At 42.7% G+C, this 14,296-nt stretch overlaps 1 protein-coding gene across 2 annotated transcripts in view; it reads right to left on the bottom strand.

The window, feature by feature from the left end:
* The window catches only part of LOC112237167 (FHF complex subunit HOOK interacting protein 1A), a 38,236-nt gene extending 28,544 nt beyond the window's left edge, over positions 1 to 9,692 (bottom strand). For both annotated transcript variants that reach the window (XM_042329679.1, XM_042329680.1), the window contains exon 1: positions 9,398 to 9,692. The gene's annotated coding sequence lies outside the window, so the exon portion shown is untranslated. The remainder of the gene's footprint in view (positions 1 to 9,397) is intronic.
* Between the last annotated feature and the right edge of the window lie 4,604 nt (positions 9,693 to 14,296).

Genomic DNA, 14,296 nt, shown 5'->3' with positions numbered 1-14,296 from the left:
AAACAATACGATTTCTACACAGAGAGAAGAATAACTGAAGGCCCTGAAACTAGAATGGTTTGAACTGAAGTTCAACACTGAATTGTACCAGATGAAGAGACCATTTTCTTCACACTGTGTCATGAGTCTTTGTAAAATTGGTTACTGGTTGACTATACACAAAGCAACAAGTCCTAGTCAGAGTTAGGTAGAGAGAACTAGCTAACTGCCAAGGTAAATACATTGAGATAAAGCTATAGAAAGTGAAGTGAGGTCTATCTTGTTACGTCATCTTTTGAACGTGTTATTCAATGGATGGGCTGGGAGGGAGGGAGGGAGGGAGAGAGAGAGAGAGAGAGGCTTCACAGGTAACAAAAGATGAAGAGCTTTTCACAGGAGATAACACAGGCAGAACCACCAATGACAGGATAGAATCTTTGCCTAAGGACAGAGGTTTTGTAAGCATCATCAATGTGTGTGTATTCTGACAGAGTGGCTCTGGTTTCTAAACCTGTGAGATGTAAAAGGCGTCTCCCTCTCGGCAGGTGTTTCACACACTAGGGCGAGGTCGTGATAGATAGCTGAAAAGCCAGCTAGCCAAACCTACAGTAGCACTCACAAGACTGTCCTAACTTGCAGTACACTGGCTTTTTTTTACTCTTTCTGATCATGTTGTTGTGCGTGATTCCTACCTCTGAGGCCAGACATTTAAATCTAATGAATTCTAGGTACACATATTGTTACACCCACCAAGCAATGAGAACTATTTTTCACAATATTAATTAGTAGTCGAGTGTCTGCTTCTTAAATTATTTAAATGTATGCATGGCATTTTTCAATACTGTCGACTGAACCACCAACCAATACATTAGTCCAACACTCCCATAGCCTGTGCATCTGGACTTTGTGACTGATGTGAGATCATTAAGCTCTATCAGGAAGAGTGACTGTCCTCTTCAGACAGAGCCCATAATGATGTCCTGGTCAGTGGCAGGGCCTGGTCCAGGACTAATGGACCAATGGCAGGGCCTGGTCCAAGACTAATGGACCAATGGCAGGGCCTCGTCCAGGACTAATGGACCAACAATAGGGTCTGGCCAGGACGAATGGGCTCTGACATTGGCCCTCCTCTCTCTTCTCCCACCAGTGATAGACCAATGGGTGATAGACAGAGGACATTTACAGTGGCCATTAAAGTGACGGTACCTTTTTTAAATATTTACAGGTGGGCCACAACTGGGGCCAAATAGGAAGAGCCTGGCTATATAAAGTCTATCTGTCCCCTTCTCCAATGAACAACACAGACATTTAATATAGGAGGACACCATCCAGTGTCATCTAGGCATCCGTTCTCCTGTAGCCGAGGGGACGTTGACCACTGTCCGCACTACAGTTAGTCTCTATGAAACAGTTAGGCCTACTGCATTCAGACTAGGAACGCTCATAACATCACAATTATACATTTCTCTGAAGCCCATCTGTGTTGGCTACATTAAAAACAGAGTACCAATCAACACATCATTCTGAGGCAACTTACTTACTCTCATCAACAGTCAGTCGTATTTCTGAAATGAAACATCAACATGAAGGGACTCAACAGCTGTGCCCATTAACAACCTAATACAACAGGGTAAAAGCCATAAAGGGCCTTATCAGATAGGACTGTGATTCTGTGTTAAACACCAGCTGAAGGTTATAGGCTAAGGTGTAGGTTGGCTGAGGTAGGTGCTCAACACGTTGAACACGTGCTGCGTTCAGTCAGTGTTCCCACCTCTGAGCTCAGTGGAGGAGGTTGATTAACATGTTCAAACACATCAGCTCACCTCCTCATTACCTGCTAGGGAGGGAGAAGGACTGGGGGGGGTCAACAAGCTGAATGGATTAGAGCCAAACACCCCAGAGGATCAACACATATTATAAAATGCATACCCAGGCTGACACACCCAGCGTTCTCTTCCTCACAGCATTAGGAACAGCACATAATGGCACAGCAACATGCTGCCTGCATTTAGAGTGGCTAAAACGATCCCTTGAGCCACTGCGTAATAATGACTGCCATGAGACTCTGAGACAGGGATACAGAGAGCTGCACAGCCTGCTACAGTGAGATAAGGCTAGTTTGAATGGTTCAATAATACTGAGACAGGTGAGTAGTAGACAACACAGGAGACAATGGTACAAAATACAGCCTTCAAGTGCAGGTTAGCTTGTCAGTGATCCAGGGAGTGAGTGAAGTGATTCTTGCAGTACGTGTATATGTGTGTGGAACTATACTTGTGGGGTCCCCACAAGAATAGTAAATTAACAGAAATTTGACCAACTGGGGACATTTCGTTAGTCCCCACAAGGTCAAATGCTATTTCTAGGAGGTTTAGGGTTAAGGTAGAATTTGTGTTCGAATTAGGTTCAGGAGTTAAGGTTAAGATTAGGTTTTTGGGTTAAGGTTAGAGGTTAGGGATATAGGATTTGAATGTTTATAAATTGTTTGTCCCCACAAGGTTAGTTAAACAATACTGTGTGTGTACTTTCAGTAGAACAGTACCACAGCAGAACTTCCACATACTTTTCCACAGACGTCATCCCCATGTAGCTGTAAACAACAAAGGCCAGGAGTCAGGAGGGGAGTAGGTAGATCTCTGATGGCAACATGGATAAACCCCTGACCTATTCTCAATTGGTTTAGTGTGGGAACATCAATCCAGATCTCTGCTGCTGCTTCCTCTCTACCTTGTTTGCATGCTGCCGCGCCAACAGGAGATGAAAGGGGTGAGTGTTTGTATGAAGGCGAGACGGCGGGGGGATAGAGGGATGGCGAGGTGGAGGGATAAATGAATGGAGATTATGTAAAGGATACACATTGTATACACTACTCTGTCCAATGAAACGCTTACTGTCAGGTTCCTTCTCGACAACGCGACAAGAAATAAAACAATACGACCATAAAGTAAATGGCTCAGTAGAATAGATGGCAAATATTTAAATTGTGCAGCATTAGCAATAGTAAATACGAGTCTGGTAACAGCAGAGATGCAGCAATGAATAGCATAGCATGGCTGTGATGTTGGTAGAGCCCTTCTCAGAAGGGATGAATAGCATAGCATGGCTGTGATGTTGGTAGAGCCCTTCTCAGAAGGGATGAATAGCATAGCATGGCTGTGATGTTGGTAGGGCCCTTCTCAGAAGGGATGAATAGCATAGCATGGCTGTGATGTTGGTAGGGCCCTTCTCAGAAGGGATGAATAGCATAGCATGTCTGTGATGTTGGTAGGGCCCTTCTCAGAAGGGATGAATAGCATAGCATGGCTGTGATATTGGTAGAGACCTTCTCAGAAGGGATGAATAGCATAGCATGGCTGTGATGTTGGTAGAGCCCTTCTCAGAAGGGATGAATAGCATAGCATGGCTGTGATGTTGGTAGAGCCCTTTTCAGAAGGGATGAATAGCATAGCATGGCTGTGATGTTGGTAGAGCCCTTCTCAGAAGGGATGAATAGCATAGCATGGCTGTGATGTTGGTAGAGCCCTTTTCAGAAGGGATGAATAGCATAGCATGGCTGTGATGTTGGTAGAGCCCTTCTCAGAAGGGATGAATAGCATAGCATGGCTGTGATGTTGGTAGAGCCCTTCTCAGAAGGGATGAATAGCATAGCATGGCTGTGATGTTGGTAGAGCCCTTCTCAGAAGGGATGAATAGCATAGCATGGCTGTGATGGTAGAGCCCTTCTCAGATGGGATGAATAGCATAGCATGGCTGTGATGTTGGTAGGGCCCTTCTCAGAAAGGATGAAAAGTGCTAGGCCTCGCCACGCTCTCATCATGTCATTAACCAGATCAGAGGAGATAATAGGCTCCATTGGTTTGGACTCAACAGGCACACTACTACTGCTGTTGCGCCTGTTTTTTGAACTGCCGTAGTGTTAAGATATGAATCTTCCCTCTCCAGTCAGTCTCCCCACTAGACACCATGCTGTTCTATAGATGGAGAGCAGTGGAGGTTACTGAGGGGAGAAAGGCTCATAATAATGGCTGGAATGGAGTAAATGGAACGGTATCAAAAACATGGTTTTCATGGGCTTGATACCATTGCAATCACTCCATTCCAGACATTATTAAGAGCCGTTCTCCCCTCAGCAACATCCACTGACGGTGAGTATGCTTTAGGTCATTGGAGGTAGACCGATTAATCGGAATGGCCGATTAATTAGGGCCGATTTCAAGTTTTCATAACAATCGGAAATCGGGGTTTTTGGACACTTTGGCCAATTTGTTTTTACACCTTTATTTAACCAGGCAAGTCAGTTAAGAACACATTCTTATTTTCAATGACGGCCTAGGAACGGTGGGTTAACTGCCTTGTTCAGGGGCAGAACGACAGATTTTTTACCTTGTTAGCTCGGGGATTCAATCCTGCAACCTTACAGTTAACTAGTCCAACACTAACCACCTGCCTCTCATTGCACTCCACGAGGAGCCTGCCTGTTACGCGAATGCAGTAAGCCAAGGTAAATTGCTAGCTAGCATTAAACTTAACTTATAAAAAAACAATCATAATCACTAGTTAACTACACATGGTTGATAATATTACTAGTTTATCTAGCGTGTCCTGCGTTGCATATAATCAATGTTGATTTCGCGTATTCGCGAAAAAGGACTGTCCTTGCTCCAATGTGTACCTTACCATAAACATCAATGCCTTTCTTAAAATCAATACACAGAAGTATATATTTTTAAACCTGCATATTTAGCTAAAAGAAATCCAGGTTTGCAGGCAATAACCATGTGAAATTGTGTCACTTCTCTTGCGTTCATTGCACGCAGAGTCAGTGTATATGCAACAGTTTGGGCCGCCTAATTTGCCAGAATTTTACGTAATTATGACATAACATTGAAGGTTGTGCAATGTAACAGGAATATTTAGACTTATGGATGCCACCCGTTAGATAAAATAAGGAACGGTTCCGTATTTCACTGAAAGAATAAACGTCTTGTTTTCGAGATGATAGTTTCCGGATTCGACAATATTAATGACCTAAGGCTCGTATTTCTGTGTGTTATTATGTTATAATTAAGTCTATGATTTGATAGAACAGTCTGACTGAGCGATGGTGGGCACCAGCAGGCTCGTAAGCATTCATTCAAACAGCACTTTCGTGCGTTTTGCCAGCAGCTCTTCGTTGTGCTTCAAGCATTGCGCTGTTTATGACTTCAAGCCTATCAACTCCCGATATTAAGCTGGTGTAACCGATGTGAAATGGCTAGCTAGTTAGCGGGGTGCGCGCTAATAGCGTTTCAAACGTCACTCGCTCTGAGACTTGGAGTGGTTGTGGAGTGACGGGTAACGCTGCTTCGAGGGTGGCTGTTGTCGATGTGTACCTGGTTCGAGCCCAGGTAGGAGCAAGGAGAGGGACAGAAGCTATACTGTTACACTGGCAATACTAAAGTGCCTGTATTGTTGGAATTGTCATTATTACAAATAAATAAATGTAAAAAAAATATATATTTTTAAAAATCGGCCGATTAATCGGTAGCAGCTTTTTTTGGGCCCTCCAATAATCGGTATCGAAAAATTAGAATCGGTCGACCACTAATTGGAGGTCATTTAAGGTTGTTGGAGGTCCTGCAATTTGTGATGTATCCTGAGACAAAAACAAGCTACGGTGTCTCAGCTTAGCCAAAGAGAAGCACATTCAAGAAAAAAGTAAACAGGTAGAAGTAAACGTGACTGTAGTTACGTGAGAAGGAAAAAATGTAATAAAATCTACCTTTAAGGAACATGCCATGTCAAATACGAGACAAAGACACTAAGAAGCTTGACAGCTTCTTCATACTTCTCAATAAGTGGTAATCAACAGTAGACAATAAGAGGTACTTAACCGAAAGATCGCTGGTTCGAATCAGCATCAAGGTGGAAAAATCTGCCGTTCTGCCCTTAAGCAAAGCAGTTAACCCCCAACAACAACTGCTCCCCGGGCGCCGATGACGTGGGTGTAGATTAAGGCTGCCCCCTCTACCTCTCTGATTCAGAGGGGTTGGGTTAAATGCGGAAGACACATTTTGGTTGAATGCATTCAGTTGTGAAACTTACTAGGTATCCCCCTTTCCCTTTACTTAGTAGATACTTTCAGTTCAATCAACAATAGATAAGAGGTACTTAGTGTAGACTTTCAGTTCAAAAAGTTACATATCAGTTGTGTTAAGGTTCAGAGGTATGGGCGACAGTCAGTCATCCCCAGCGGATTAGGTTAAGACTATGTTAACAACTCCAGCAAGTGGCCTTCTCTATACGGCTCCCTTGTTCTCACTGACCCCTCACTGGGGTCTCAAGAGGGGGCAGGGAGGGTAGACAGGGAGGTAAGGGGGGTGTAATCCCAAACACGGGACAATGCTGAGCCTGAGCTGGGCTGAGGCCATGGCCCGTGTGAGAAACTGGGAGAAAGGGAGACAGCTTGGTTGGTGGGCCGGTGAGTCATCACAGCCACCGCTGTTGGCATGGTGGCTGTCCCACACACCTGTTCCTTCCCTGTTCCAGTCACAAGGTGGCCTGGGTTTATGCTACCTCATGCTGCCCTGCATGGTTGGTCACTTTGTTCCCTGGCCTAGTCAGAGAGAGATGTTTTTCAAAACAAACTTAACCGAGCATGCCCTCTGTGCTTGTTGAAAAAGCAGCACATTCTGCAACGTTAACAACAGCCTGTCAAGATAATCGGAAGGACCTCAAGCTCAAGGATCACTAGTTAGCGGCACTCTCAGCTGCTTGTGCCTTCTGATTGACAACCATCCATGACGTGGAGAGAACACCAACTGTTCACTGACACACACATAGCTTATGAAGTGTTGCACCATGTGTTAGAAATAGCCAATGGGAGTTGATGAGTACACGATTATATTCATATCTCAGTGCCCTGGGTAAACTGTGTTACATGATACTCTGTCCTATCCAACTCCCATTGAATTAAGTCTCTTATCTTCAACCATATAATCCATAGGGTATAACTTTGTTTAGTGTGTGTGTGTGTGTGTGTGTGTGTGTATACTGCGATCTCATGCCATTCACAGATGAACTAACCTGTGATGATAAGTCACTAATCTCACCACTACCAGGGCTCTACAGTGAGAGCATTTTACTCGCATATGCGCCTAAATGTTTTGCTGTGCGACCTGGAATTGTTATTTAGGAGCACCAGTGAGCAGAGAAAAATGTAAGATTCTGGCTTTAATATCACAAATAATCTTAATTGTGCTCCTAAATTTCTTTGTGTGCACCTACATTTTTCAACTTAGGCACACGCGTGCGCCTTGTAAAAAAAAAAGTTAACCGTAGAGTCCAAACTACACTCTGCTCTTACATGAATAGCTTGGGTTAGCCCTACAGGTCTCACTGTAGACTGAAGTAGTCAAACCAGACATTCCACTATGTGAAACTAAACCAGCCGGCCTGTGTAATGCTCCATTGACATGCATGTCAGAGATTTAAAAGGGACAACCCTTCACATTGCCTCCTCACTTGACCTGATCACACATGTGGTTACTTAGCAGAAAAACTCCTTACTTTTCCAGTGCATTCACATGTTACAAAGCCAATATCTTGCTATATAAAGTCTCAGTCCCCTGCTATGTTGACATAGTGCTATGAATTATTTGTTTACGTTAGGTATAGGCCCTATATATCACAGCCCTTTCTCAATGCAAGGTGCCTCAGTTGGAGCGATGAGGCTTGTGGGATATGACCTCACTAGTCTGTGTGGTTAATGATCACGAGGCAGAGCATCTTAAAGCTGTGTACTACTAGGTCAGTAAGAGGGTAAACTAGAATTCTGGAAAGGCCATATGAAGGCGAGGTGTGTGTCAAGTGCAGGGGAGGCTGGTGTGAGGAGCTATAGGAGGATGGGCTCATTGTAATGGCTGGAGTGGAATAATTGGAACAGAGTCAAATGTGGTTTCCACATGTTTGATCTGTTTGATAGCATTCCATTTATTCCATTCCAGCCATTACAATGAGCCCGTCCTCCCACAGTTCCTCCCACCAGCTTCCACTGGTCAAGGAACAGACTGCCATTCTCATTGGCCTGGAAATCCACATGGAAAATGCACGCAAATGTAAACACAAGTACACAAATAGACACTACTGTACATACTGTAAAATCCCAATTACAACAAGTCCACAATTCAGATTAGCATAGTTATTCAGCACATACTGTACAATCATGACGTCAACCCTCATATTTACACTAATCAGGACAACTGAGCCTGGTATCAACTCTTCCTACTATTAATACAGAAATGACACCTGAGCAGAAAATCACATCAATTTAGTCAGCGTGCTGGAATTAAACATTGTCTGTAACATCCAATGAGAGTTCCCAGGAGTAAATGAAAGGACTTCAAAAAGCTTTGCCCTCTGTGTGCATTCTCTAGAGCCAACTGCCAACCCCCACAGTGAGTGTGCTGACAGTCTGAAATCACTAACGCATAATTCAACATTTCTCAAAAAAGTTCACTTCAAATACACTGCATATAGCAAACAGTTTTGACTGAGTTTGATTATACAGAGTAGGGTTTTTGCATCAAGTCAAATTGTGTTCAAATCAATTTGTATCAACACTGATTGTCCTATAACAACTTTGATGTAAAACAATCCCTGTATAGTCCACACCATTGAGGTATAAAGAACGGTCCACACCCAACCAGACTGTAAATAAAATATGGCCAACCATGAAACATTGATGGGTGTCTGTTTGAATGTGATCCCATGAGGTAGTAACCCAATACCCTGACCTCTTCATCACAGAAAGATAAGAGTACCAGTCCGGTCCAAAACTCCTTTCAAAAATACCCTTCATACTACCATGTTTTGTTTCCCAAGTTTGCTGAAGTTGGAAGAGTGTGTGTGTGTCACATATCAGTTAACCTCTGCAGAACGAATAGCAGAAAGGCTACAAATAATTATGAATTATGTTACAGTAGATGTCAAATGTACTTTATGTTCGTGGCTCTGATTAAACACATTCGTCTGGGCCCCACAGCATTAACATGTGGATAACATCAGCAATAAACTTTTGCAAAATGTCACGTGAGGCACAATAAAGGTGAATGAAAGGTGACAGATTGTGTCCAGGCATTTGCAAGAATCAAGCTGTATAGACAGATATTTCTCAGAACAAGTTTAAAAGTGTGCCCAGGACAGATGACAAGTCACTCTGATATACATGTTTATAAAAAGACAACCCCATGAAAACAACCGACATGTAAACGTGTCACATTATGCCTTGACAGAGTCAGACAGTCCCGGTCACTTGACAAGCAGCAAAATACATTAACAATGTCTTGCCAAGTTATTTACTTTGTAAAATCCGTAATTTACAAACAATACATTAGTTGTAGTCTATTTATATGTAGTAAGACCAACTGAAATATCGTACCGTAGGCTGAGTCTCAGAAGTGCAAGTAACTTAGCCGCCTTCGTGTAACAACACCGCACAGCTTCAAGATGCGGAGCAAAATCAACCTTTTACCCTTACTTTCCTATGAGCGTCTTTCCAACACAAATGTACATAACCCTCTCGAAAATCACGAATTCTCCAGCAGAACGTTGTTCAATTTCCCTGGTTTAATGTCGCATTCTATTAGAAAAGTAAAGATATAAGCTACTTAAGCTAACAAGGTCGCCAACCAGTCAGTCTGCTTACTGTAGGTAGTATACATAGGTGAGCGTCGCGAGCACACTAAGCTTTAGGCTCCTCCCTCTTTGTGCCCACAGCAGTTTGTGATGATGATCGGCATTCCGGCTCCTTTCAGTGAGCTGGCTCGTTCGGCTCAGCTCACTGAAAATAGCAGGCTCTTTTGGCTGCCAAACGGCTCTTTAAAAAAAATGTGTTTTGTATTTTTTCAAGTCAAACAGTTTGCGATAGTTTGACTATGATTGGTGTTCAAACAATTCGAATTAAATGATTAAAGGAAATCATACTCTACCTTAACCACAATGTATTTAAAAATGCATTGGTTTGTTATGAAAAAGAAAGCTATTAAACATTTTAATATAAAGTATAACTTTTTAATGTATATAAATAAAGTCAAATCAAATCAAATGTATTTATAGAGCCCTTCGTACATCAGCTGATATCTCAAAGTGCTGTACAGAAACGCAGCCTAAAACCCCAAACAGCAAGCAATGCAAAGTGCATATATATCTAACCATTCAAAACGAATACAATCTGAACAACATAATAATAGAATATTGCACCAAATCAAAGAAAAATAAATAACAATGTGCAAAACTGCAGCATCCCACTTAATACATTAAACTGGTCCCTCTTTTCTCTCTCTTCTTTATTGTCATGTTATAACCAACAGCAATGCTGACCATATTTTGCTTTTATGAGAGATTTGCATTCGGAAATGCAAGATGTCTCACTTACGAGTAGCTGATGTGGTTTCTTCTATCAGTAATTATTTGTCTCATTTTCGAGAAGACCCTCTCAGAGGGAACGGATGTGGCCACTATGCAGAGTCTCCCTGTCATGACTTTAGGAAGCCTTGTTCTACCACCAGCTCAGAGGAGGGGCTCTTCCAAATAGGATCAGACCTCAATTATGGAATCTGCTGAGAGATTCCTTCGTGCTGCATCCCCAGTTGCTCTCTCATCAAACAGCATCCAAACAGCAGACTTTTATGGCACTACTGCTGGTACTTCTGCTCCATCTGCTCCCTCTTCTTCCTGGTGCCTGAGCCAGCTGACTGCTGAGGCTGTCCCTCCCTGCTGCTGAGGTTATTCTTTGAAGAGCCTCATAAATCGCTCTGGCATCACTGAAGGCTAACTTCTTAAACCTGGGGTCAAGTGCAGAGGTTTCTAATAGCACATGATTATATTCCATTCTGTGGAACTTTCTGGCCATTGATGAACATAGGGTGTCCATCAACTCTGTCACATGTCCTGTGCTTACATTTGCTTCTCTCTGGTGACTGGCTGTGATTCGCTGCAGACCCTTACATGGGAGTATCATTTTTGAGGCTGTCACATAGCTGAAAAGAGAGAACAGTAACTTATTAGTTTAGGTTCATGTTTTGTGTACTGATACTACATTCTCATCTACTGCTCATATACATATATAATACTGTATTAAATAATAACTGCTTACTGTACCTCTCTCCACTGATCTCCACAGTGACCTGCTCAAAGGGTTCCAGGACTCTGCACACCTCCTCCACCACCTCCCATTCCTCTTAGGTCAGAGCATCAACAGTTGCATTGACAATGGCCAGGGTAGAGATGAACAAATCAAATGTATTTATAAAGCCCTTCTTACATCAGCTGATATATCAAAGTGCTGTACAGAAACCCAGCCTAAAACCCCAAACAGCAAGCAATGCAGGTGTAGAAGCACGGTGGCTAGGAAAAACTCCCTAGAAAGGCCAAATCCTAGGAAGAAACCTGGAGAGGAACAAGGCTATGAAGGGTGGCCAGTCCTCTTCTGGCTGTGCCGAGTTGAGATTATAACAGAACATGGCCAAGATGTTCAAATGTTCATAGATGACCAGCAGGGTCAAATAATAATAATCACAGTAGTTGTCGAGGGTGCAACAAGTCAGCACCTCAGGAGTAAATGTCATTTGGCTTTTCATAGCCGATCATTGAGAGTATCTCTACCACTCCTGCTGTCTCTAGAGAGTTGAAAACAGCAGGTCTGGGACAGGTAGCACGTCCTGTGAACAGGTCAGGGATCCATAGGCAGAACAGTTGAAACTGGAGCAGCAGCACGGCCAGGTGGACTGGGGACAGCAAGGAGTCATCGTGGCAGGTAGTCCTGAAGCATGGTCCTAGGGCTTAGGTCCTCCGAGAGAGAGAAAGAAAGAAATAGAGAATTAGAAAGAGCATACTTAAATTCACACAGGACACCGGATAAGACTACAGAAATACTCCAGATATAACAGACTGACCCTAGCCACCCAACACATAAACTACTGCAACATAGATACTGGAAGCTGAGATGGCATCCTTTGACTCAAGAAACCGCTTCAACATATATAATGTTGAATTCCACCTTGTAGTGCAGTCTTGTTTAGGCCTCAGCTCAGGCATCCCAATCTGGCATTGTGTAGACTTTCGTTTTTCAGAGCCCACTGTGCTCCTGTGGAAGTATTCCACATTGGGCTTCATAACCTTCATAGCATCTCTTACAATCAGGTTGATTGTGTGGGCAAGACATGGGTGATGGGTCCATTTAAAAATGTTCATGGCTTTGGTTAAGTTAGCTGCATTGGTTAAGTTACTTGCAATTCTCTGGCCACTCTCAACAGTTCCTCTGCCAAGTTCTCTGAGGTGTGTCTGTCGCTGAACACAAAGCAGTCCAGAAGACAGCTAATTATCGAAAAATCTTCAATGAAGTGACATGTAACTGACATGTAAGAAGTGGTTACCCTTGATGTCCTGCAGTCAGTGGTAAGGGAAACTGCAGTAGCTTTTTGGACTCTTTCCCATACTGAAGCCTGTGTGCTCTCGTACCGTTGTGGAATAAGTGATTTTGAAAGGGTTTTCCTGCTTGGAATTGTGTACATTGGATTTAGACTATTGCTATAATTTCTAAAACCTCTGTCCTCCACGATCGAAAATGGCTGGAAATCGGTGGCAATCATTTTAGCCAATGCAATATCAATTTGTCCTTGTTTTGCTACAGACATAGACTTTGGCATAAACTGGTCCATAAAAGAGTGCGTTGCTGTGAGTCGCGAAGTAGGCCTACTTGACTGAGTGGATACATCTCCACGTGTGGAGGTGCTGGCTCCACCACTATCACTAGCAGGCCCGCTAGTTTCTCGAAGCTCCACTACAGCTAGCTTCACAGTTGGGTGCACAGTTCGCATATGCCGGTGTAGGTTGTGCATAGAACCGGCTTTATATGAGATTTTGTTTTGGCAAATTCTACACTGTGCTCTAACGTTGTCTGCATTATCTAAATGCATCCAAATGCGACTGTGCTTCCGACTCATTTTCCAGCTGTTGTTTTCACAGCTGTCCTTCCTCTCTCTCCTCGGCTGCAAAGTGTGTGACTGTGAGTGAGTTGGCTCGGCCCTCCCCCACACATCTTTGGTTCATTAGTTGACACTGCGTGTCTGATTGACAGGAACAACAGGTGAGGCTGTTAGTCTGAGCAGACAGTCAGAGCGAATGTGTGTGCGCTTGAGCATTTAGGCCTATATTATTTTATAATTTTTTTTTGTTATTTGAATTAGTTAATTCTATTAATTTAAATCTTTTGATTATTCATATCTTAATTTTTTAAAATATTTTATAAATAGATTTGGCTCTTCTGATATGCAAGCCGGCTCCCAACATTCACCTACAAGAGCTACAAGAGCTCTTAAAGCCGACTCGTTTCGTGAACGACCCATCACTAGTTTGTGAATGTGAGAGCAGTGTGAAAAGTCAATGCACTGTAAATGATTGCCCTTCACACAATTGTTTTCTATACAAAACAAGGATTTTAGCCCTGTATTTCAACACCTCTTTTTATCCTGCCCAGCCCAGATGATCAAAGGACTAGGCTATTCCATCCTAAACAATAATAATTGAATGGCAATATAAAACCATACAAACATAGACAACTGTGTCCACCCAAATCCTGTTCGGAGATCAACAACCATGACTGAACAGGACTGTTAACAGTGTCACCTGTTCTAAAGGAGCTCTGTGCCAGCTGCCATTCTCATCACAGGGCTCGAGTTGGAGCAGCTATTCACCGTGTTATTAGTCTCTGCTGTAAAAACAAGGTAAACCTGGGTTCTTGGTCATAGCAGACTAAGTAGACTTCTCATAGCGGATGAGGAATTGACATTGTAGAATATGTTTATTTGCACATTGTGCATTGTGAAAAGTATATGCACACATGTATCATTTCTACTTTTTTTTTTTTTTTTTTTTACATAAAACTACTGTCTATCCTGAACTTTATGGTTACCTTATACCTTTGTAAACAAGCAACTCATTATGTATTTATTATTACGTTTATTATTTCTCTATTTTCTTTCTCTCTGCATTGTTGGGAAGGGCTGTAGTAGGCATTTTCCTGTTAGTCTACACCTGTTGTTTAAGAAGCATGTGACAACATTTGATTTGGACTGTGCCAGGTGCTGGCTAGTAGAAATAAACAAGGTAGATAGGGACATCTAGTGCTTATAATTTGAAGTACATCTCCTGAGAAATTGCTCAGTTTACTATGAATCTTTCAGACAGTCACCGTGGTATTTCTCTGTCTCTATGCTGTAGAGAACATATGTGTTTGGACTGTGTGCCAATATTCAAATATCAAACTTGGGGATTAATT

Source organism: Oncorhynchus tshawytscha, linkage group LG11 (genome assembly GCF_018296145.1).
Source record: "Oncorhynchus tshawytscha isolate Ot180627B linkage group LG11, Otsh_v2.0, whole genome shotgun sequence".
Classification (NCBI taxonomy): domain Eukaryota; kingdom Metazoa; phylum Chordata; class Actinopteri; order Salmoniformes; family Salmonidae; genus Oncorhynchus; species Oncorhynchus tshawytscha.
Note: the sequence above shows the minus strand (reverse complement) of the source record. Positions and strands in the feature narration are given on the sequence as shown.